General features: G+C 38.0%; 1 pseudogene; it reads right to left on the reverse strand.

The window, feature by feature from the left end:
• Positions 1–16,098, reverse strand: part of LOC120878245 — a 139,922-nt pseudogene extending 123,824 nt beyond the window's left edge.
• Positions 16,099–26,726: the final 10,628 nt, after the last annotated feature.

Here is a 26,726-nt window from a genome sequence, read left to right on the forward strand (position 1 = left end):
CCCAATATGTAATAAATACAGCTATTAACACTCATAATTCAATTAAACATAAATTCTTTTAAAAAGACTCATAATTCACAGTCAAGAATGTTTCCACTGCCTGTTGAAACTACACTCTATCTCTAGAATTCTTCTAGATTGTTAATAAAATAGATCATGAGTTTCCAAGCCTGCTGAAAATAAATGCTTAAAACAATTCTCCTCTGTACTAACTTCACGGGTTTTAAAGTTCTCATCTGCTTATGCTAGGGATCAGCAATTCTAAGAGACACACTGCAAAAATCTGTCCTGCAGCTGACACCAAAAAAGACTCATGAGTTACTATTACTGCAGTCAGGAAAACCCTGTTGGTAACAAACATCTGTTGACCTAATGACCTGGATGATAAGTGAAGGTGCAAAATCCTTAAAGGGTCAGACTTTACAAACGAAGTGACTTCACCATGAGCAAATCGCTAAAGACTCTCAGAGTGTCACTGAATGATGAGTGGTTGGAAGGAAAAGGAGTTATCATTCAAGCCCATACATATTGCCAAAGATACTCCTTTTAATGTCTTAAACACAGGGGCAGAGAAAAAGTCAGGCTAATATTGTTGGAAAGGAGGGAGCTGATGGAAGTAGTTAGCATTGATCAAACTCCAACACTTCTAGAGACTACTTGCTTTTGTGAAGGGTGCATTTAGAAATTACATGTATTCACTCCATAGTTATTCATTAAGGATTGGATCAGAATCTCAAGGGAATAGTTCTAAATACTCACGTCCAAGTGTTCCTCGATTTACTCAGTCAAAATCTACAGTGAACAGCCTAGGCTTATACATTTTTAAAATAAGTTTTCCCAAATAACTGTGGTTCACCAGCAGAATATAGCTGAGAATTAGTTCAGCAACCACTCCAGTCTCATCTCTTACTCACATGGCCAATTTCTTCTCTTACATGAAGGTTTGAATAAAAAAGAAAAGTGTAAGAAGCAAGAGTCATCAAAACTGGAATTTTTAAAATTTTCCTGCATAAACAGTGGTAGAACAGGGACTAGTAAACCCAAAAGGCAACCTGATCTCATTATTTATAAACCCCTTACTTCCTTCCCATCAAGACATTCTAGATGGGAGAGCAGAGTCTAGACTCTTATCTAAGTGAATGGTTCTGCCATAATAGGATAGTATCAGGTAGTTATTTGCTCTTCTCTCTTAATTCCCACTTAATCACCACCTGTTCACTGTCAGTCTGTTTGGATCGGAGTCTTCTTAAAACTGTCACCTAGGCAAGTTTACAATTAATTCACATTCTTTTACAAAGTAACAACTATTATCCCTGAAAACTGAAAAGCATATGAGAAATATATAAACTGAAGTGAATAAAAAGCACAAACCAAAATCTCAGGACTTCCGTGGTGGTCCCATGGCTGTGTTTCAGTGCTCCCAGTAAAGAGGGCCTGGATTCGACCCCTGTTCAGGAAACTAGATCCTACATGCTGAAATGAAGCCCAGGTCAGCCAAATAATTAAATATTAAAATAAATAACCTTGGGGGACTCATGTCAATGTATGGCAAAACCAATACAGTATTGTAAAGTAAAATAAAGTAAAAATTAAAATTTTAAAAAATCAATAAAATAAAATAAAATAAATCCTCTTCTTGGCATTTCCTAACTGCCAAAATTCCAGCTTGACTTGCACTTTTCACTTGCTTGCTCTTTTCCTTTCCTTTTACCCTCTTAAGACTTAGGCAATGAGAGAGAAACTGTGTTTATATAGACCATTTTTCATAAAATGGGAATTTGGAACAGCAGCAAGATTTCTATTATGTTGTAAAATGCTTTCGTTATGTTTGAATTTTAAGACAAATTCTACTGAGGCAAATTTTGCTTTACTGTGTTATTTTAGACTGATTACACACACACAAAAAAAAAAACCTTGTGGGGAAAAATATTTGGAAAACGTCTTACCTTTAACAAGTGCAATGTTATCATGAATACCAGCCATAAAGACATAAAGCAATGCTTTACTCTCTAATGCTTGAGAAATATCATGATTTAAAGTGAAATCTTAGACAATTTGGTTCCTTCAAAATACTTTCACTCAGGGAAGGCTGGAGATTCCAAAGACGGAGAACAAGCCCACCTGTGAGAGTGGAGGGAGTTCCTGGCGGGGCTGCAGCTACAGGACGTCATGTGTGTCCTGGAGAAAGCAGGAGGGGTGGCTTCGCCATCACCAGCTCCACATGCACAGCTGCAACCCTGCCAAGCAGCTCCCCAGGGCTGAGTGCAGGAGACCCCGAGGTGTACATCGTGAACCAAGCGGTCACCAGCACAAGAGAATGCCCTTGCTGGGAGTCAAACATGACCTGACCCTCTTGGCCGGATCTCAGAACCGGGGTCCAGGAGGGCCCAGGGCTCCAGGCCTGTTGCATCCCAGGCCCACTTGAACACATTTGGCTCCCTCGCATGAGCACTGGGTCTCCTTCCTTCTCCCACCCATCCCCAGGGGCACCCGTTCCCTGAGCCCCTGGAAGCATCCTCTCCTCACATCACTTCACTCCCCCCAGGCCTTCATCATTTGTGGGCTCTAAGCCTACCACCCACTCCCGGGCATGTTCTGATGGGAAATCTTCCTTCTGGGGTAGATGGCTGGCTGGGAGACAGAGCTTTGCCCTCTCTGTGGGATCCAACATTTTTCCCCATCCTCTGCAGTGGCTTTGGAGTTGTTTCCATGGTAACAGGGCTTGATGGACTCTATTCAGTTTACTTATTTACATAGTTAGAAATAAAACACTTCTAGTTAAAAAAAAATGCTTTGCAAATATTTTGTAAATAAAGTTAGTTGAGATATAATTTGTTCCTGGCTTCTATATTGGCGTAACAGGAAAGCAGCTTCGCTGCGAGTGATATATTCTGGCAAAAGACAGCATAGTGGAGAGAGGTGTTCCCACAGATGTCCATGACATTTGGGTCGGCACCATGCTCCAGCAGAAGAGTCGCACACTCCTCTTCTTGGCATTCTACAGCCTGTCAGTGTTGTGCCAAGAAACAGAGTGTAAATTCTAGGAATTCAAAGTAAACAGTCCACAAGCTTCATCGGTTTGCCATATCTAAATGAGATGAATTCACTTTAGTCTCAGTAGTTAAATCACATCCATCTTGTGTGGACATGGTTTGCTGCCCCATACCTTCATCAGCGCGGTCCTGTTTTCATTGTCACAGAGGTTAAGCAGGCATTTTCTCTCCAGGAGCAGAGTGACCACCGCTGAATGGCCTTTGGCACAGGCCAAGTGGAGGGCAGTCCTATGAAAGCAAGAGGAGTTTTCGGGAAACTGAAGTGTTACTGTTTCAAAACAAACAATTGTTCCTGCGATTGAAAACATTCAATAGCGTGCTATTCCTATCGCTCTACAACAAATATTTCATTTCCTTCTAGAGAAAGAACATTATATATTAGCATTAGCTCTTCTTAACACAGTAATGAAAGAACAATTTACTTGAATAGAATGACCATGACCCTGAGATTCAGCTCAACTTGGGTTTGAATTTGACTTTCACTCTTGTCACTTATCTGTCACTCAGCCTCTCTATGCCTCAATTTCCTCATCAACAAAATGGAGAGAGAGAAGTAGTTCTCTCACAGGACAGCACTGTGATCCTTCAATGAGATCCATGCAAAGAGTTTAGAACTGTTCCTGGCACAGGTAACAGCTCAGTAACTGTTAGGTAATATAATCATACTTATTACTATTACTATTATTTTACAAGGACGACATCTCAATGCAGTCAAAGGATATCATACCTCCTTTGCAGATACATTTTGAGGATTAGAGACAACACTGTACTTCAATGATTCTAATATGTTCATTTTCTAACATTTTACCATCTCTGACATTGTAATGAAATTTATAATTCACAGTGCCTGTACAACTATAATTAGTAGCATTTTTGTTTGCTCATTTCTCATTTTTCCTGTTGATCTAATTACCATAAGGTCTTTTTGTCTAAGGTTGCTTCTTTATAATTAATGAAAACATGATGCATACTACATATTATTATATATTACAGGTACACAACATAGTGATTCACAGTTTTTTAGGTCATACTCCATTTAAAGTTATTATACAGGGCGGTCCTAAGGTGGCGGAGGAATAGGACAGGGAGACCACTTTCTCCCTCACAAATTCCTCAAAAGAACATTTCAATGCTGAGCAAATTCCACAAAACAACTTCTGAATGCTGGCAGAGGCCATCAGGCACCCAGAAAAGCAGATCATTGTCTTCAAAAACAGGTAGGAAAAAATATAAAAGATTAAAAAAGAGACAAAGGAGGTAGGGAGGGAACTCCATCCTGGGAAGGGAATCCCATCCCAGGAAGAGAATCTTAAGAAGAGAGGTTTCCAAACACCAGGAAACACTCTCCCTGCCGAGTCTGTGGTGAGCCTTGGAAGCACAGAGGGCAACATACAGGAAGGAAAAATAAATAAATAATTAAAACCAACAGATTACAAGCCCAACAGTAACTCCCCCAGTGGAAAAGAAGTGCAGACACCTGCTTCCATCACTAATAAGTGGGGGCAGGGCAGGGAGGAGCGGGAGGTGTGGGCTGCAGTGTTTTTTAAGAATTGGGCAGGAACGCCCCATGTGTAACCAGAACGAACTAACTTGGGCTAGCAAACCAGACTGTGGGATAGCTACCACGTGAAAAGCTTGAACATAAGACACCACCAGGACTGTGCACAGAACAAAGGATGGAACAGAAATAGCTGGCTGCAGACCATCCCCCGCTGGTGACAGGCAGCCAGAGCTGGAAGGGCTGGAAGGGGGCAATCACAGCCGTGGAGAGATTTTACCTACAAAACTGCAAGCAGGCTTCTTTGCTAAGACTTCTGGGGGTTCTGGACAGTCACCATCCACCTCAAAAGGGGCGCCAGCGGTACACCCAGAAAACTGAGCAACAGAGATGGGACAGGCAATAAGTCACAGCGACCACACTCGCCAAACACCTGAGCTACTTGGACCTGGGAAGGGCACAAAACGCAGTCCCAACTGAATCTGTGCCTCTGAGGGCTACCTGAGTGCCAAGCATGAGCTGCTTAGACCAGAGAGGTGCATGCAGCCTAGGGCCAGCCTCAGATGGTTCCCAGCGGAGCTACATAGAGCCTGGGTGGTGTGTGCCATGAGCAGGGGCAGGCCCAGCAGGGCTGAGACACTGCGAGCACACGCCAGTGTTGTTTGCAGCATCCCTCCCTCCCCACACCATGATTGAACAAGTGAGCCTAAAAAAAAAATAAAAAAAGTGTCCACCACCACCCACCATATCAGGACGGAAATCAGACACTGAAGAGACCAGCAAACAGAAGAAGTTAAACAGAGGGAACCGCCTTGGAAGTGACCCCACACTGCCCACAACACCAGAGAAAGGGCCAGATATATCTTTAATATTTTTATGATCATCCTTTTTTTTTTTTGATGTTGTTGTGAGGTTGTTTTTTCTTCTTTTCTTTTTCTTCTTCTTTTTTAACTTTTTAAAATTTTTAAGTCCTCTACTCCTTTAATTTTTATTTTTATAACCTACTATTACTTTTCAAAAAAAAAGACACTTTTTTTAGAGCAAACACTGTATATACTCTTTTTGTGGTGGTTCTTGTATTTTAATAATTCTTGTGGCTTTGCTTTTTTATTCTTCTTCTTCTTTTCTTTAATATTGTACTTTTGAAAATCCAACCTCTACTCTAATCTTTGCTTATCGGCATATTTTTTTGTCAATTTTGTACATTTAAAAACCCAAACTTCACTACCCAATTTTACCTGAGAGTGAGATTACTGGCTTGACCACTCTCTTCTCCGTTGGACTCTCCTTTTCCTCCACCAGCTGGCCTCTGTCTCTTCCCTCCCCCTTCTCTTCTTCTTTATTTATTTATTTATTTTATTTTTTATTTTACTTTACAATTCTGTATTGTGAATCTCTGTGTTCCAGACAGTTGAGAACACTTAAGGAACTGGTTACTGGATGGATCTGTCTCTCTCCTTTTCATTTCCCTCTTTTATCCTCCTGGCCACCTCTGTCTACTTCCTCTCTCTCCTCTTCCCTGTATAATTCTGTGAACACCTCTGAGTGGTCCAGACTGTGGAGCACACATAAAGAAGGGGTTACTGGCTAGCTTGCTCTCTCCTCTTTTGATCCCACCTCATCTCATTCCAGTCACCTCTAACTACCCCCCCTCTTCTCTTCTCCATGTAACTCAGTGAACCTCTCTCGGTGTCCCTCAATGTGGAGAAACTTTTCATCTTTAACCTACATGCTTTATCATTGGTACTGTATAGATGGAGAAGTCTAGAGGCTACTGTAAAAATAAAACTGAAAACCAGAAGTAGGAGGCTGAAGTCCAAAGCCTGAGAACATCAGCAAACTCCTGAATTCAGGGAACATTAATTGATAGGAGCTCATCAAACGCCTCCATACCTACACTGAAACCAAGCACCACCCAAGAACCAACAAGTTCCAGAGCAAAACATACCATGCAAATTTTCCAGCAACACAGGAACACACCCCTGAGCTTCAATATACAGGCAGCTCAAAGTTACTCCAAAACCATTGACGTCTCATAACCCATTACTGGTCACTTCATTGCATTCCAGAGAGAAGAAATCCAGCTCCACCCACCAGAACTCCAACACAAGCCTCCCTAAGCAGGAAACCTTGACAATCCACTGATACAACCCCACCCACAGTGAGGAAACTCCATAATAAAGAGAATTCCACAAATTCCCAGAATATAGAAAGGCCACCCCAAACGCAGCAATATAACCAAGATGAAGAGATAGAGGAATACTCAGCAGGTAAAGGAACAGGAGAAATGCCCACCAAACCAAACAAAAGAGGAAGAGATAGGGAATATACCTGAGAAATAATTCCAAATATTGATAGTGAAAATGATCCAAAATCTTGAAATCAAAATGGAATCACAGATAAATAGCCTGGAGACAAAGATTGAGAAGATGCAAGAAAGATTTAACAAAGACCTAGAAGAAATAAAAAAGAGTCAATATATAATGAATAATGCAGTAAATAAGATCAGAAACACTCTGGAGTCAACAAATAGTAGAATAACAGAGGCAGAAGATAGGATTAGTGAAATAGAAAATAGAATTGTAGAAATAAATGAATCAGAGAGGAAAAAAGAAAAATGAATAAAAGAAATGAGGACAATCTCAGAGACCTCCAGAACAATATGAAACGCTCCAACATTCGAATTATAGGAGTCCCAGAAGAAGAAGACAAAAAGAAAGACCATGAGAAAATCCTTGAGGAGATAATAGTTGAAAACTTCTATAAAATGGGAAAGGAAAAAATTACCCAAGTCCAAGAAACCCAGAGAGTTCAAAACAGGATAAACCCAAGGCGAAACACCACAAGACACATATTAATCAAATTAACAAAGATCAAACACAAAGAACAACTATTAAAAGCAGCAAGGGAAAAACAACAAATAACACACCAGAGGATTCCCATAAGGATAACAGCTGATATTTCAATAGAAACTCTTCAGGCAAGGAGGGAATGGCAAGACATACTTAAAGTGATGAAAGAAAATAACCTACAGCCCAGATTACTACAGCAAGGATCTCATTCAAATATGAAGGAGAAATCAAAACCTTTATAGACAAGCAAAAGCTGAGAGAATTCAGCAACACCAAACCAGCTCTCCAACAAATGCTAAAGGATATTCTCTAGACCAGAAACACAAAAAGGGTGTATAAAACCGAACCCAAAACAATAAAGTAAGTGGCAAAGGGATCATACTTATCAATAATTACCTTAAATGTAAATGGGTTGAATGTCCCAACCAAAAGGCAAAGACTGGCTAAATGGATACAAAAACAAGATCCCTATATATGCTGCTACAAGAGACCCACCTCAAAACAAGGGACACATATAGACTGAAAGTGAATGGCTGGAAAAAGATACTTCATGCAAATAGAGACCAAAAAAAGCAGGAGTGGCAATACTCATATCCGATAAAATAGACTTTAAAGCAAAGGCTGTGAAAAGAGACAAAGGAGGACACTACATAATGACCAATGGATCAATCCAAGAAGAAGATATAACAATTATAAATATATATGCACCCAACATAGGAGCACCGCAATATGTAAGACAAATGCTAACAAGTATGAAAGGGGAAATTAACAATAACACAATAATAGTGGGAGACTTTAATACCCCACTCACAACTATGGACAGATCAACTAAAGAGGAAATTAACAAAGAAACACAAACTTTAAATGATACAATAGACCAGTTAGACCTAATTGATATCTATAGGACAATTCACCACAAAACAATGAATTTCACCATTTTCTCAAGTGCTCACGGAACCTTCTCCAGGATAGATCACATCCTGGGCCATAAAACTAACCTTGATAAATTTAAAAAAAAAAAAATCGAAACCATTCCAAGCATCTTTTCTGACCATAATGCATTAAGATTAGATCTCAATTACAGGAGAAAAACTATTAAAAATCCCAACATATGGAGGCTGAACAACACGCTTCTGAATAACCAACAAATCACAGAAGAAATCAAAAAAGAAATCAAAATAGGCATAGAAATGAATGAAAATGAAAACACAACAACCCAAAACCTGTGGGACACTATAAAAGCAGTGCTAAGAGGAAAGTTCATAGCAATACAAGCATACCTCAAGAAACAAGAAAAAAGTCAAATAAATAACATAACTCTACACCTAAAGCAACTAGAAAAGGAAGAAATGGAGAACCCCAGAGTTAGCAGAAGGAAAGAAATCTTAAAAATTAGGGCAGAAATAAATGCAAAAGAAACAAAAGAGACCATAGCAAAAATCAACAAAGCCAAAAGCTGGTTCTTTGAAAGGATAAATAAAATTGACAAACCATTAGCCAGACACATCAAGAAACAAAGAGAGAAAAATCAAATCAATAAAATAGGAAATGAAAATGGAGACATCACAACAGACAACACAGAAATAGAAAGGATCATAAAAGACTACTATCAGCAATTATATGCAAAAAAAAAAAAAGGACAACGTGGAAGAAATGGACAAATTCTTAGAAAAGGACAACTTTCCAAAACTGAACCAGGAAGAAATAGAAAATCTTAACAGACCCATCTCAAGCATAGAAATTGAAACTGTCATCAGAAATCTTCCAGCAAACAAAAGCCCAGGTCCAGATGGCTTCGCAGCTGAATTCTACCAAAAATTTAGAGAAGAGCTAACACCTATCCTACTCAAACTCTTCCAGAAAATTGAGGAGGAAGGTAAACTTCCAAGCTTATTCTGTGAGGCCACCATCACCCTAATACCGAAACCTGACAAAGATGCCACAATAAAGAAAACTACAGGCTAATATCACTGATGAACATAAATGCAAAAATCCTCAACAAAATTCTAGCAATCAGAATACAACAACACATTAAAAATCATACACCATGACCAAGTGGGCTTTATCCCAGGGACACAAGGATTCTTCAGTATCTGCAAATCAATCAATGTAATTCACCACATTAACAAATTGAAAAATAAAAGCCATATGATTATCTCAATAGATGCAGACAAGGCCTTTGACAAAATTCAACATCCATTTATGATAAAAACTCTCCAGAAAGCAGGAATAGAAGGAACATACCTCAACATAATAAAAGCTACATATGACAAACCCACAGCAAACATTATCCTCGATGGTGAAAAATTGAAAGCATTTCCCCTAAAGTCAGGAACAAGACAAGGGTGCCCACTTTCACCGCTACTATTCAACATAGTTCTGGAAGTTCTGGCCACAGCAATCAGAGAAGAAAAAGAAATAAAAGGAATCCAAATTGGAAAAGAAGAAGTAAAACTCTCACTGTTTGCAGATGACATGATCCTCTACATAGAAAACCCTAAAGACTCCAGCAGAAAATTACTAGAGCTAATCAATGAATATAGTAAAGTTGCAGGATATAAAATCAACACACAGAAATCCCTTGTATTCCTATAACTAATAATGAGAAAGTAGAAAAAGAAATTAAGGAAACAATTCCATTCACCATTGCAACGAAAAGAATAAAATACTTAGGAATATATCTACCTAAACAAACTAAAGACCTATATATAGAAAACTATAAAACACCGATGAAAGAAATCAAAGAGGACACTAATAGATGGAGAAATATACCATGTTCATGGATTGGAAAAATCAATATAGTGAAAATGAGTATCCTACTCAAAGCAATCTACAGATTCAATGCAATCCTTATCAAGCTACCAGCAGTATTTTTCACAGAGCTAGAACAAATAATTTCAAGATTTGTAAGGAAATGCAAAAAACCTAGAATAGCCAAAGCAATCTTGAGAAAAAAGAATGGAACTGGAGGAATCAACTTGCCTGACTTCAGGCTCTACTACAAAGCCATAGTCATCAAGACAGTATGGTACTGGCACAAAGATAGAAATATAGATCAATGGAACAAAATAGAAAGCCCAGAGATAAATCCACACATATATGGACACTTTATCTTTGACAAAGGAGGCAAGAATATACAATGGTGTAAAGACAATCTCTTTAACAAGTGGTGCTGGGAAAACTGGTCAACGACTTGTGAAAGAATGAAACTAGAACACTTTCTAACACCACACACAAAAATAAACTCAAAATGGATTAAAGATCTAAACGTAAGACCAGAAACTATAAAACTCCTAGAGGAGAACATAGGCAAAACACTCTCCGACATAAATCACAGCAGGATCCTCTATGATCCACCTCCCAGAATACTGGAAATAAAAGCAAAAATAAACAAATGGGATCTAATTAAAATTAAAAGCTTCTGCCCAACAAAGGAAACTATAAGCAAGGTGAAAAGACAGCCTTCTGAATGGGAGAAAATAATAGCAAATGAAGCAACTGACAAACCACTAATCTCAAAAATATACAAGCAACTTACGCAGCTCAATTACAGAAAAATAAATGACCCAATCAAAAAATGGGCCAAAGAACTAAATAGACATTTCTCCAAAGAAGACATACGGATGGCTAACAAACACATGAAAAGATGCTCAACATCACTCATTATCAGAGAAATGCAAATCAAAACCACAATGAGGTACCACTTCACACCAGTCAGAATATCTGCGATCCAAAAGTCTGCAAGCAATAAATGCTGTAGAGGGTGTGGAGAGAAGGGAACTCTCCTACACTGTTGGTAGAAATACAAACTAGTACAGCCACTATGGAGAACAGTGTGGAGATTCCTTAAAAAATTGCAAATAAAACTGCCTTATGACCCAGCAATCCCACTGATGGGCATACACACCTAGGAAACCAGAATTGAAAGAGACATGTGTACCCCAATGTTCATCGCAGCACTGTTTATAATAGCCAGGACATGGAAACAACCTAAATGCCCATCAGCAGATGAATGAATAAGAAAGCTGTGGTACATATACAAACGGAGTATTACTCAGCCATTAAAAAGAATACATTGGAATCAGTTCTAATGAGATGGATGAAATTGGAGCCGATTATACAGAGTGAAGTAAGCCAGAAAGAAAAACACCAATACAGTATACTAACACATATATATGGAATTTAGAAAGATGGTAATGATGACCCTCTACGTGAGATAGCAAAAGAGACACAGATGTGTAGAATGGACTTTTGGACTCTGAGGGAGAGGGAGAGGGTGGGATGATTTGAGAGAATGGCATTGAAACATGTATACTATCATGTAGGAAACAAATCGTCAGTCTATGTTCGATACAGGATACAGGATGCTTGGGGCTGGTGCATGGGGATGATCCAGAGAAATGATATGGGGTGGGAGGTGTGAGTGGGGTTCATGATTGGGAACTCATGTACACCCGTGGTGGATTCATGTCAATGTATGGCAAAACCTATACAGTATTGTAAAGTAAAATAAAGTAAAAATAAACATTAAAAATAAATAAATACAGTTATTATAAGATATTTGCTATTTTCCCCATGTTGTACAATACATCCCAGTAGCTGGCAGGATTTTAGTTCCCACACCAGGTATCAAACCCTGGGCCCACAGCAGTGAGTCTTAACCACTGGACGACCAAGGAACTCCCTAGATTCCCTTGACTTCTGAAAAGGCTGAAAGTTGTCAGGAAATATCAATCTTCAAAAAAAATTCTAAACAAAATTGAAAATGAGAAATTATTTTTATCTGTGCCACATTCCTACTAGTGCCAAAAAGACAAGCCCTATCTGCTAATTCAACTTGTCTATAGACAGCATGATCTACAGTTTTAAATTTTTTTATGTTGTTAAAATGTTAAATCAACATCCAGATTTCTTTCTTTTGTGTGTGTGTGTGTGTATGTGTGTGTGTGAGTGCGCCAAAATCCAGGAAACTCCAGAATTCTTAAGAGGCTATCTAAAGAAACTAAAGACCTATATATAGAAAACTATAAAACACTGGTGAAAGAAATCAAAGAGGACACTAATAGATGGAGAAATATACCATGATCATGGATTAGAAGAATCAATATAGTGAAGATGAGTATAATACCCTAAGCAATTTATAGATTCCGTGCAATCCCTATCAAGCTACCTACGGTATTTTTCACAGAGCTCAGAATTCTTACTTTTGAAATCATTCTTAGAAAAGTCTTTGGGGTGGGAGGGAGGCTCACAAGGAAGGGGATATATGTATACTTACAACTGATTTATGATGTTCTACAGCAGAAAACAACACAACATTGTAAAGCAATGATTCTCCAATTTAAAAAAAGATTAAGGTTAAGAAATAGTAGAACTAGAAAAAAAAACAGAAGGTCTCTATCAGCAGACAAAAAATGTATAAACAGGAATCTGATTTTTATTCTGGTACTTTTCTCACTGTGCATATTTGAAATGTTTGATCCATAGTCTATCTGAAACTTCTTGGTGAGATAAAAATTGAGTTACTTTTCTCTTTTACCAGGTTATTTCTCCACCATCCACACACAGTTTATCATTTCTAACAGAAAAGGTCATCATTTTCAAGTTCTAAAATTTTACGTACATTGGATGTTTGTGCATTCTGTTCCATTCATTTATCTATCTTTTCAGTTGTTAGTAAATGAACATTTTGTGGGCACTTATGTGAAAAAGCAAAATGGCTGTCTGGGGAGGCCTTTCAAATAGCTGTGAAAAGAAGGGAAGTGAAAAGCAAAGGAGAAAAGGAAAGATATAAGCATATGAATGCAGAGTTCCAAAGAATAACAAGAGATAAGAAAGCCTTCTTCAGCGATCAATGCAAAGAAATAGAGGGAAACAACAGAATGGGAAAGACTAGAGATCTCTTCAAGAAAATTAGAGATATTAAGGGAACATTTCATGCAAAGATGGGCTCAATAAAGGACAGAAATGGTATGGGCCTAACAGAAGCAGAAGATATTAAGAGGTGGCAAGAATACACAGAAGAACTGTACAAAAAAGATCTTCATGACCCAGATAATCACGATGGTGTGATCACTCATCTAGAGCCAGACATCCTGGAATGTGAGGTCAAGTGGGCCTTAGAAAGCATCACTACGAACAAAGCTAGTGGAGGGAATGGAACTCCAGTGGAGCTATTTCAAATCATGAAAGACGATGCTGTGAGAGTGTTGATTTCAATATGCCAGCAAATTTGGAAAACTCAGCAGTGGCCACAGGACTGGAAAAAGTCAGTTTTCATTCCAATCCCAAAGAAAGGCAATGCCAAAGAATGCTCAAACTACTGCACAATTGCACTCATCTCACACGCTAATAAAGTAATGCTCAAAACTCTCCAAGCCAGGCTTCAGCAATACGTGAACTATGAACTTCCTGATGTTCAAGGTGGTTTTAAAAAAGGCAGAGGAACCAGAGATCAAATTGCCAACATCTGCTGGATCATTGAAAAAGCAGGAGAGTTCCAGAAAAACATCTATTTCTGCTTTATTGACTATGCCAAAGCCTTTGACTGTGTGGATCACAATAAACTGTGGAAATTTCTGAGAGAGAGGGGAATACCAGACCACCTGACCTGCCTCTTGAGAAATCTGTATGCAGGCCAGGAAACAACAGTTAGAACTGGACATGGAACAACAGACTGGTTCCAAATAGGAAAAGGAGTCCGTCAAGGCTGTATATTGTCACCCTGCTTATTTAACTTATATGCAGAGTACATCAAGAGAAACGCTGGACTGGAAGGAATACAAGCTGGAATCAAGATTCTCAGGAGAAATATCAATAACCTCAGATATGCAGATGACACCACCCTTAAGGCAGAAAGTGAAGAGGACCTAAAAAGCCTCTTGATGAAAGTGAAAGAGGAGAGCGAAAAAGTTGGCTTAAAGCTCAACATTCAGAAAACGAAGATCATGGCATCTGGTCCCATCACTTCATGGGAAATAGATGGGGAAACCGTGGAAACAGTGTCAGACTTTATTTTGGGGGGCTCCAAAATCACTGCAGATGGTGACTGCAGCCATGAAATTAAATGATGCTTACTCCTTGGAAGAAAAGTTATGACCAACCTAGATAGCATATTCAAAAGCAGAGACATTACTTTGCCAACTAAGGTCCGTCTAGTCCAGGCTATGGTTTTTCCAGTGGTCATGTATGGATGTGAGTGTTGGACTGTGAAGAAGGCTGAGTGCCAAAGAATTGATGCATTTTTGAACTGTGGTGTCGGAGAAGACTCTTGAGAGTCCCTTGGACTGCAAGGAGATCCAAACAGTCCATTCTGAAGGAGGTCCGTCCTGGGATTTCTTTGGAAGGACTGATGCTAAAGCTGAAACTCCAGTACTTTGGCCACCTCATGCGAAGAGTTGACTCATTGGAAAAAACTCTGATGCTGGGTGGAATTGAGGGCAGGAGGAGAAGGGGACAACAGAGGATGAGATGGCTGGATGGCATCACTGACTCGATGGACGTGAGTCTGAGTGAACTCTGGGAGTTGTTGATGGACAGGGAAGCCTGGCGTGCTGCAATTCATGGGGTCACAAAGAGTCGGACATGACTGAGCGACTGAACTGAACTGAACTGATAGCACATTTTTATATCTAGAAGGGCAAATCTTCCTCTACTGTACAAACTTTATTTTCATCATAATAATTAAAGACAGCATATGTAACCCAAAATCTTTAAAACCATGAAATGTTGATTTGGTTTAAATATAGAAAGACCATACATCCTAAGAAATTGTCTTCCTATTCATGGACACAGCCAGCTTTCTACTTCAAAGCTGTCTTTTAAAGTCCTTCATCAAAGAACACATATACCTAAGTGTATACTGATATAAGATGGATATTGAATTGTATCTGAAGAATTTTTAATCCAGAAGTTGATTTGGCATGGCGATTATTTTGCTCACTATGCAGTTTTCTGTAATATATAACCTTGTATAAAAATATATACATTAAAAATAAGATATTGACAACATCAGAAATCTGTTCACTGCCATGATCCACAACAGGCGATCCATTAAGAAGTGCTTTCATAAATTACATGAGAAAAAATGTGAGAGCCAGAAGGTTCAGAAGACTTCTTGAAGGCTATGTAACTTCAGAGCTTTTACTCATGAGTACATCTTGTTAACCCATGCAAATAAAAAGTAGGAGGAAGAAAGGAAAAATAGATGCTATTCATGTTTCATTTCATTTCTGTGATTACCGACATTCAGTTAAATGACTTCAAAACTATCAGTAAAGCTCTATAAGGGGGATTATAAGTAGGTCCAAAACCAGCTAAGGCTTTTTGCTGCCTATAAAGCCTGCGGGATGCTGGATCCCAGGAAGGTATCCAGGAGCCTTGAAGGGGAAACTCACAGGAGGGATCTCTGCCAGGCTCTTCTACACCACTTATCTGTTCATCTTGTCCTTGTCATTCAGGCCATTTTTTTCCAAACAAGAGAACATGCTGCACTTTGGCTACATTGCCCACAGTGGCAGCTTTGTGGATCTTTCTAAGATCTTTGTCTCAGAAGTGGTACTCGGGCTAGAAGTTGATTCCATGACTGCTATCTCTCACCGGGTTGATGGAGGAGCCAAAGGGCGACACACCCTTCTTACTCCCGAAGCCAAAAATCTTCTTCATCACAGAGTCTATGGACTCCAAACACACCTCATCTCTCTCTCAGCTCTTCACAGTCCCCTAAACTCAACACGAGCACTAAAGGTACGCCAGAGCCATCCCGCCACAACCTCCCAGCTGGGAAGCTCAACGGTTTGGAATCTTTCATCCCAGAATGATTGTTGCTAAGCAACACCTCTAAACACATTGCCCATGCGCACAGAGGCATGGCGTGCCAGCCCAGTGCTCATATGCAAGAACTGTAAGTTCATTTCCTGGAAGAAACAAACAATATCAAGAAACCCTGACCTAAACTAAGAAGGAAAGAGAGGAAACTGAAATACAGAAATGAAAGTGACCTTATAACTGTATAACTGTCAAAATAACTATAGTTTCCAAAGCAATCTACAGATTCAGTGCAATTTCTATCAAATTACCAATGGCATTTTTCACACAACTAGAACAAAAAAATTTACAGTGTGTATGGAAACAAAAGACCCCAAATAGACAAAGCAATCTTGAGAAAAAAAAAAAAAAAAGCAAGAGCCAACAGAATCAGGTACCCTGACTGCAGACTACTCTACAAGCTTCAGTAATCAAAACACAGTACTAGCACAAAAACAGAAATATATTGAATGATCAATGGAACAAGACAGAAAGTCCAGCGAGAAACCTACATACCTGTGGCCAATTAATCTAGGATAAAGGAGGCAAGACTATACAAAGGAGAAAAGGCAGCCCCTTCAATAAGTGGTGCTGAGAAAACTCAACAGCTACATGTATAAGAAGGAAATTAGAACACTCCCTAACATCATACACAAAAATAAATTCAAAATGGACTAAACATCTAAATATAGGACAGGTCCTGTAAAACTCAGAGAAGAATATAGGCAGAACACACTCTGACATAAATTACAGCAGGATTCTTTTTATACACCTCTTAGAGTAATGAAAATAAAAACAGAAATAAGCAAATGGGATATAATTAAATGTAAAAGCTTTTGCACAGTGCAGCAAATCATAAACAAGACAGATGAAAACCCACAGAAAGGGAGACAATGTTTGTAAATGATGCGACTGACAAGGGATTAATCTCCTACATATTCAAACAGCTCAAAGAGCTCAATATCAAAAAGCACACAACCTGATCAAAAAAAAAAAATGAGTATAAGATCTAAATACACAGTTCTGTAAGGAACACCTACAGACAACCAAAAAGCACATGAGGGATGCTCAGAAAGGATGCTCCGCATCACTAATTATTATAGAAATGCAGAAATACTATAATAAGGTATCATTTCACACCAATCAGAATAGCCACCATCAAAAAATATACAAACAATAAATGCTTGAGAGAGTGTGGAGAAAAGGGAATCATTTTACATTGCTTATGGAATGCAACTAGGTACACCCACTGTATAAAATTCTATAAAGGTTGCTATAAAAACTAAATATAGAGTTGCCATATGATTCAAAAATCTCAGTCCTGGGCATATATCTGGAGAAAACCATAATTCAAAAAGGTACATGCACCCCAATGTTCACTGCAGAGCTATTTACAATAGCCAAGACATTGAAGCAACCTAAGTGTCCATCAAGAGAAGAATGAATAAAGAAGATGTGGTACACACACATACACACACACACACAATGAAAATGGAATATTACTCGGCCATAAAAAGAAATAATAATGCCATTTGCAGCAACACAGATGGATCTCGAAATTACAATACTAAGTGAAGTAACTCAGACAGAGAAAAACAAGTATCACATCACTTACCTGTGGAATTTAATAAAAATAAGCTTATTTACAGAACAGAAACCAACTCAAAAGATCTCAAAATCAAATTATGGTTATGAAAGAGAAAACATGAGGGGAAGGATAAATTAGGAGATTGGGATTAACATATATATACTATTTTCTAGTAGTCATGTATGGATATGAGAGTTGTACAATAAAGAAGACTGACTGCCAAAGAGTTAATGCTTTTGAACTGTGGTGTTGGGAGTGGACTCTCAAAAGTCCTTGAACTGCAAGAGATTAAACCAGTCAATCCTAAAGGAAATCAATCCTGAATATTCATTGGAAGGACTGATGTTGAGGCTGAAGCTCCAATACTTCAGCCACTTGATATGAAGAGCTGACTCATCAGAAAAGACCCTTATGCTGGGAAAGATGGAAGGCAGGAGGAGAAAGGGGACAACAGAGGATGAGAGGGTTTGATAGCATCACCAACTCAATGGACATGAATTTAAGCTAACCCCACAAGATAGTGGAGGACAGAGGAGGCTGGTGGGCTGCAGTCCATTGGTCGCAGAGTTGGACACGACTGAGTGACTAACACTTTCACTTTGAATATGGAAAACTTAACAGTGCTGGTTTTTAAATCGCTTAAGTTAGCTGCAGAGAAAATACTTGGTATCAAAAGTACTTAGATACTACTGTTTAAAAGTAGTATTTTTAAAATACCATATAAATATTCATCATACACACAAAAATATTTCACTTTAATAAAGATTTTCTCATCATGTTTAATGAGAAACAACTAAAATGTCATGAAAACAGTCCAGAAGGGAAACAGTCCAGAAGGGAAATTTTTGTTCAAATGGAGGAAGTGGTTTGAGTTGAATGTTATTAAGGAGAACACATCTGCAATTTTCTTTAAACTTTTCCATTTAACAAAAACACAGAAAGGTGAGAAAATTATATACAAGAAAACAATGTACCAGGAAGTTTTTATTCTAAAGGTGTTTAGTGAGAAGGATTAACACATAACTGTTAGTTTCCAAACTATGTTCCATAGAAGGGGAAGGTCCCACAGGGTCACTGCAGGGTTGAGGAACTGAAAATTCACAAGTGCAGGACCTCTGGCCACTACTTTGGCTAAAAAGCTTTTATACTTGTCTCTGTTTTGTATAATATGGTTCCACACAAAAGTTTTTTTTTTTTTAAGAAAGGTTGTTTTCTTTAAAAAAAAAAAAAAACAAAACTTTTTTTAAAGTATGAGAGTCATGATTTAGGCAAAGTTTGTAATTCTACAAAAGAAGTAAGAAAGCCAATGACTTTCTTACTGAGTCCAGAGTCTTATGCCAGCTACTTCCTCAGATTAAGAAAAAACACACAGATTTTTAACTATAATGAAGAGAAAATGAGTATGTAAAACCTTCTTACATAGCTCAATAATGCTTGTGGCATGACATGACATAGTAGCTTTCTAACTAAATCATGTTTTAAAGGCAAGAACAAGAATAAATTATTGTCAGACTCCTATATGTAGCAGTCAGTTGATACATTTAATTTATAAAGCATAAATTAAAAAAAAAAAAAACACATGACAGGGAACTTGAAGGAGAAAAGTTTCAAGGTGAGGACTTATACTCCTACCCTCCCTATGAGAGGTGAGGAGACTTACCTAACGGGCGAGTTTGGGAGAAAGAACTCCCAAAGTGCTTGCTTGGTTCCAAATCTCTACTTTGAAAAGATGTATGTGCCCACAGCACCGTGAACTTGAGTGTGCAGTAAGCAGCCTGTGTCTTAGACGGGGGTCAAGCATTTGCATCGTCCTTTTAGGCCTGTGTAGGGAGATGTCTGACTTGGGATGAAGTGTTCGGAGGCCCGCTGTGACTGCACAGCTACAGCACGTCCTCCATTTTCACAGCTCTCAAGTACTAAGACCCAATGTAGATGCAGTGCTGTCAAAGAAACCTTAATTGCTCTCCTACGATGGCAAGAAGCCAAATGAGAAAACAGGTTGAGACTGCATTTAACAAGGGCTACTTTTCTGTGCATCACAAACATCAGGAAAACACCATCAAAATCACAAACCTTTGTGCACTGACTGAAATGGATATTTTAATCACAATGGTTAACAGTGAAAACTGGTTGCAATTTAAACACTCCCCATCATTGCTATCTTAGATACCATTCATCCAGGTGATGTCAAGATAGAGATAAAGTGAGCTTCATTTATAATTTTTAAATGTTTGAATTAACTACAAATCTAGAAATATTCTACAAATGCTCAGCAAAATTGTCTTTTTTTAATTTTAAATAAAAATGCTATAGGTAAAATAGCAATTAAAGAAAATGACAAAAATGTCATTTTTGTAAGAAATGACAAAATTTATGTAAGAAAATGTCAAAAAATATTAAGCTAAAACTAGAAATTAATGTTTTGGTTTAGTATTATAGGTTTATTTAATTTATAAAAAGGATTTATCTAGGATTCGTTTAAACAAAAAGCATCCATATATGGTTAGTGTTTAGATGCCAGTGATTCACTTATGCTTAGAGGTAGAAAAACTTCGTTGGGTACAGCAGAGCTTGGAAATCATTATGAACCATTGCCAACTGAAATCAATTAGAAAGGAAGTGAAACATCTGAAAGAATACTTTTGGATGCTAGGCAGTAAGATTTCATTTCTAAAGTAGAATTTAAAAGCAGCTTTTTAAGAAATTTAATAATTTAGTAGGTATCTCTAAAAATCAAGAACTCTGGGACAAAAAAATAATAAAATTTATGTCTCCTTTATTAGCACAGCTAATTATGACTTTTACTTAGTGTGCATTAAGTCAAATAAACAGCTCAGAAGTTCCCCAAATTAAAAACAAGGATCATTCATATCAGAAATCTGAAACCCAGTGGAAAAAAAGATAATAGAACTAACCTTGATCAAGTAAGTCTCCATGCTGTTATTCAAAGGGCGTGGAATTGAGGTAGAAAAACCTACGTTTACTCTTGGAGTAAGATTTCCATTGAGCACTAAAGGATTATTGAAATTTCCAACATAAAGAAGCTCCAGGACTGGCCTAGTGCTAACAGTGCTGAGTAATGATTTGTTCTGCTCTTTCTCCACCTCAAGTTTGGTGCTGAAACTCATAAGTCCTGGCGAAGATGGAAAAAACCAACTTAATTATTTGCATTTTTTAAGTTGCCATATAGTAAATGGAATTCCCAATAAACTGTTTGAACACTGAAAACACAGAGCAGACCTTCTGTAAACAATGATATTTGTAGCCTTGCTCTAAAGAAGTACACATGTGTCTAGGGCTCTTCAAGTAACAAGTCACAGTTGGGAGAGGAGAGAAAGAGCATCAGAGAAAAAGGGAGGTGGCCTCACAGTGACACTTGCTGCCCTCTGGTACACACCTGCCTCCAGGAAACAGTTCAGAGATGAAGAAACACAACATCCCACAAGCCACTTTCAAGCATTTGCTTTCACCAACCTTGTATACACGTTTCACTCATGACCTCAGAGAAATTAAGCTTTGGCTCTGAGGAATCATCTAGAGTCACAATCTAAAGAGGAGGACAAGAAAATCAATGGGTGATTGAAAAGAGCTAAAACAGCCCCAGGAAAAATTACAAGTATCCCCTGCTTAGTCCTGTGGCCACTGCTGAGTATTCCAAATTTGCTGGCATATTGAGTGCAGCACTTTTACAACATCATCTTTCAGGATTTGAAATAGCTCAACTGGAAATCCATCACATCCACTAGCTTTGTTCATAGTGATGTTTTCTAAGGCCCACTTGACTTCACATTCCAGGATGTCTGGCTCTAGGTGGGTGATCACACCATCGTGATTATCTTGGTCATGAAGATCTTTTTTCTTCTTCTTTTTTTTTTTTTTTTTTGGAAAAATCTTTGGATATAATAAGTAATTTCTGAGAATCCCTAAGAAGTACACATGTGTACTTCCAAACTGAGAACTTCAAGGTATTGAAACATATACAGAAACATATTGAGTTCAAGTTTACATTTTAAAAATTTCTTTTTCTTATGCTTGTACATATCTTTTTTTTTTCAAAACATGAATACCAATAATAACATTTGCCTTGTGTATGTCAAATGCTTCAATTAAATTTGCAAAAAAAAAAAAAAGTTAGCAGTATGAAGACTGATCATCTCAAATACTTCAGTGTCCCTCTTTTCAGACTTGCATGTGTATTGTAAAATTTACCTGAAGTGGATGTTTGTAAATCTTTCATTCCGACTGTTTTATTAGGAACAGAATCTCTCACTAAGACTGCCGGCTGAATGGGTTTGGAAACAAGTTGATTAATAAATAATGTACATTTGAAACAATCCACAGTTCATAATTCAAGATAAAAACATAAACGTTTTCACCTTCACGTTAGGATATTTCTCAGGAGAATCTAAAAGAAAAAAAAGGACATAGTGTTAATTACATGTAAATATAACGGCAGCTCTACATTCATGCAGAGTTAGTACTGAGCAGAAATCCTTGTGCTCGGCCTTGGCAGTTTCGGTTTCAGTGTCTTGCTTTCAGGGCGATGTTAGGACACCAGCAAGAAAGACTATGAATCCACTATAGATAGTGAAGAAAAAATAGAAATAAAGGTTTTAAAAAACATGCAGTTAAGATTTCAAAAGTAACATTATATTTTCAATGACTTTATAAAATATCAAAATGCACACAGACCAATGTGAACATGCCGACTGATGAGGAGAAAAGTGATCTGAATCAGAGGAACAAATCATGACCCCAAGAAGATAAGTGTGAAAGTAGATGGTAAAATGCACCAGCATTACCTTGAATGCAGTACAGCAGCATCATTTACAGCATTATATTACAAGTATTTATCATGGCCTTCAATCTGTCCAGTCACTTAAGAAGTGCACAGCTGGGATGACAGTTCAACTGAATGCATAATTCATTTATCAGAGAAAGAGTAATGAACTGATTAGCTGGGATACACACTTGTAGAATAATGGTTCATACAAATATTCACTTTTTCTCATACCCATGTGGGCTACTGGTATGCCTACATGTCTTGGCTCCTCTAGGTTAGCCATCTTAAAGTTTCTCGATCCAAGCATGCAAGAAGGTATATAAGACACATCTAGAAAATAATGTATAATAAGTTCTCAATATTGAAATACCATCATCAATAAAGAAATAATAAATTTAACTGTCACACAATTATTAGATATTAAAAACTTGCATGTTTCAAAAATCAGTGTAGTACTTATCAAAAATTAACAATTCTAGTATTTAGGGAATGAACCCTATTAATCTGCTTTGTTTCAAAACATAGTTTGGTTTGGTACACCATGTTACTGCTTCAAAGAATTTCTGTGAAACAACTGTCCAAAAAAGTCAATGCCCCCATATTCACATTAATCTAATGTGAATAACAAATACCGACACAACATACATCTTTGATGCCTGATAGGTATTTGGAGTGGCTGGAGTTTCCCCCACTTCTAGCACCCCCTCTCACCTCCAGTATTCTCTGGAGCAACAATGATCTTATCTCTTCTCATTGCAAATACACTGAAGCCATCTAGAAGGAGTTCCTTCAAGTTTCCTCAACTCCAAACTCACCTCCCTAAGGCCTTACTTTCCTCCCTTTGTCCTTCCACTAGAGTCTTTCCTCTATAAAGGGTAATCTCTGGATCTGTGGTCTTAATTCTTCCCCCTTTACATTCTTTCTATGGATCATCCCTACCACTTCTTTTTCCTTCTTTGCTTAGCAATGGTATCTTACACCTGTAATTGCTACTTAACTCTTTGCTTCCCTCTGGCTACAGACACTTTTAGAAAGAAAAACAAAATAATGCTTTTCCTTGATCCTGTTATGTCCTGAACTCTCCAAAGCTCTACTTCCAGATTTCTCTAAATGTAAGGCTACACCTTTGCTACTCAGAGAGCTTGTTTGAAACACAGATTCTCAGACTTCCTGCTCAGTATGTGCACTTCACTCAAGGTCCCCAGGCTACTAGTTAAAATCTGAGAAATTCTGGTCTATACTGAGTCTGCTTCTACATTACTTCAACTTAATTTATTCTCCTGAAATCTTAGCCTCAACTTCCTCACTCTAACACTTCCCCCCAAAGTGAAACTGCATTACAAGTTGGAAACTTTCCAGTGGACTCTCTATCAGGCTGTAGGTTCCTTCATCTCTCTATCACACCCCCTGCTCGCTCCTTCTTTCTAGTTCTCTTTTGTTGGCCTATGTGACACCATCCTATAAAGTACCAACATTTTGCATGACACCAATTTGCAAATATTTACAGCTGAGCACCTACACCAGTGCTGCTCCACAGAGGGTAACGCACAGCTCTGTATGCCCAGGGACAGCAATCCTGAATGCCTTCCTAACAATGAGAAAAACAGGAAGAGGGGAAATTTTTGCTGTTCTTTTCTGACACATTTTGGTGCTGGAAGCTCACTTCAAATGCATCGTCCATATCAAGTACTCTCCCTTTTTCTAAAGCATTATCTTACTTAGTGCCCACTTCCCCTACAGACCTGTCCTTCCTTTCCTTCATTTCCTCCCTACACCCTCTGCCTCTCTAATCCCTCATTCCCTCTTTCCTCTTGTTTCTCAGCCTTCCTTAGGTCATAGAGTATCTTGAAACAGAATTTTTTTTTATTTTTTTTGGCCCATGTGTCAAATGGAAACTTAATTCCCTATTCAGGGAACTAAGTACCAGCACCCCCTGCATTGGAGACTCTTAACTGCACAGAGTTCTAACAGCTGGACCACCAAGGAAGTCCAGGAGCTAAATAACTTAGCTCCTTAAACTGGATTCTCAATTTAATCTGTGGCTGACACCTGATAAGATACTCTATTTCCCTCCTTTTCTCATCTTTTACCTCATTACACATCTCACAGTTGATTTTCTTTGCCTATTAGAATATATCAGCATTTCCACTTTAAATCAACATTCTGTCAAATGACTTTTCTATAAAATATAGTTCTTACCTTCTACTTGTCCATTTAACATAATTTTTTCTCTTTGACCAGCAGCTCCAGATAAAAGATCCACATACATCTGTGGAAGGCTCTCAGAGATACTCTGTTAAAATTAATACTGAGTTTCAGGAAGATTTCCTAATTCCTCTTGAAGGAAATAGCTTACTTTTAAAAACTGCCTACATCTAACCCAGTTGAGGCAGGTTTGCCAAGATCCACAGCTGCTAAGTGACAGATTCAGGATGCTGACTTCAAACACGGTGCTGTATCACAAGGCAGTGGCTACCTTCACCTAAGAGATCAGGCCCTTCTCATTTCCTTCCATAGCTGCTGCCTTCAAACAGAGCACTGCTACTTCATGCTACTTCAAGGACGGCTGCCATAAAGGTTCTCTGCATGTGCTGGTTAAACTATTCAAAATGGTTTGTACTTACTAAAACATCACAAAGCGAAGCTAACTGCTGTTATTATGCCACATATTTCTTACTATTCCCTGTGTTTTTGCTTATCTTGAAATGTTCCTTGCAGATTAACTTGACAATCCAAACGTAATAATACCTTTAAGTTTCAAGCACTATCTTTTCAATGTTGACGTGGTAAAAAACCACAATTCAACCCGTTTCTCTCTGGCCCTCTCTAGCAGTTTTACACATGCACATGTACCAAAGAAACATACATTTGCTTGGGAGATTGGGGATGACACAAACACACTTCACACTACAGTATATAAAACAGATAACTAGTAACGACCTACTGTGTAGCACAGGGAACTCCACTCAATATTCTGTACTAGCCCATGCAGGAAAAGAATCTAAAACAGAGATGATATACATATAGAGAGATATAACTGATTCACTTTGCTGCACACCTGAACCTAACACAGTATTGTAATCAACTGTACTCCAATAAAAATCAAAAGAAGAAAGGAAGAGAGGAAGAAAGAAAGAAGGGAACATTTGATCATAGGCTCACCTGGACCAATGCTTCAGTTTTTAGATAAATGTAACTTCAGAACACAAACAGATTCCTTATGACTTCCGAGCTTTGATTTCCATATTACACTGATTTCATTAGGTAAACCTTGACAATTAGCTAAAGTGTACTATCTGGTAGTATTTAGCACAGAACTATCTTCTTGATTAAAAATCAATAATTAATTAAAAATAAAGATTAAAATCAGATTAAAATTTAAAAAAAAATTGATGGGCAAATGCAAAGGTGAGAAAGTCACAGCATCTTCTGCTTTTATGTTTTACATCACTCGGTTGTTTACATTTCCAAATAATAACAGAAGACAGTACCTCAGAATCCCAAGGTGATTCTATATCTTCCTCGTCTCTCAAAACTAAGGCTGACATCATATCTGTAAAATGGAATCACAGATACTAGTATGAATTTTAATACATATACGTCTATCTCTATCCACAAATAGTTCAATAAAATGAACTAGTGGGAAAGAATTTTAGAAGGTTGAAGCATTTTCAGGAAGAAAAAGTTGGTAGTACTTGGGACACTTCTGAAGAAAGAGAGCAAAAGAAACACACTTAAAAAGAAATGGATGCCATATTTGCATCTATACACTTCAAAGGTTTTTATTTGAGCTTTAAAGCATAGAAAAAAATCCACAGACATTCATGAACTTACCATTTCTATTATTTTTGTGTGTTCCATCAACAGAACTCAAATAGTCATGATTTATTTGCTCTTGTGGAGCCCTTTCAACAATATCTGTATCACTTTATTTGTCTACAATCTCTGGCTTTATGGCTCCTTCCTATAAAAACAAGACAAAATAAAACAAAATACCAACTTCAGAAAACATATTCGCTTATTTTGTCATTCAGTCAATCAGTAAGATAACATTCACTGTCGTCTGAGAAATCATAGACACTGTCCTCGGAGAAGTTAGAAATGTAAAGAAAAGAGCGATTATGTCCTGTGTTCTAGGCAAAGCAGA

Source organism: Oryx dammah, unplaced genomic scaffold (genome assembly GCF_014754425.2).
Source record: "Oryx dammah isolate SB20612 unplaced genomic scaffold, SCBI_Odam_1.1 HiC_scaffold_18, whole genome shotgun sequence".
In the NCBI taxonomy this organism is placed as follows: Eukaryota; Metazoa; Chordata; class Mammalia; order Artiodactyla; family Bovidae; genus Oryx; species Oryx dammah.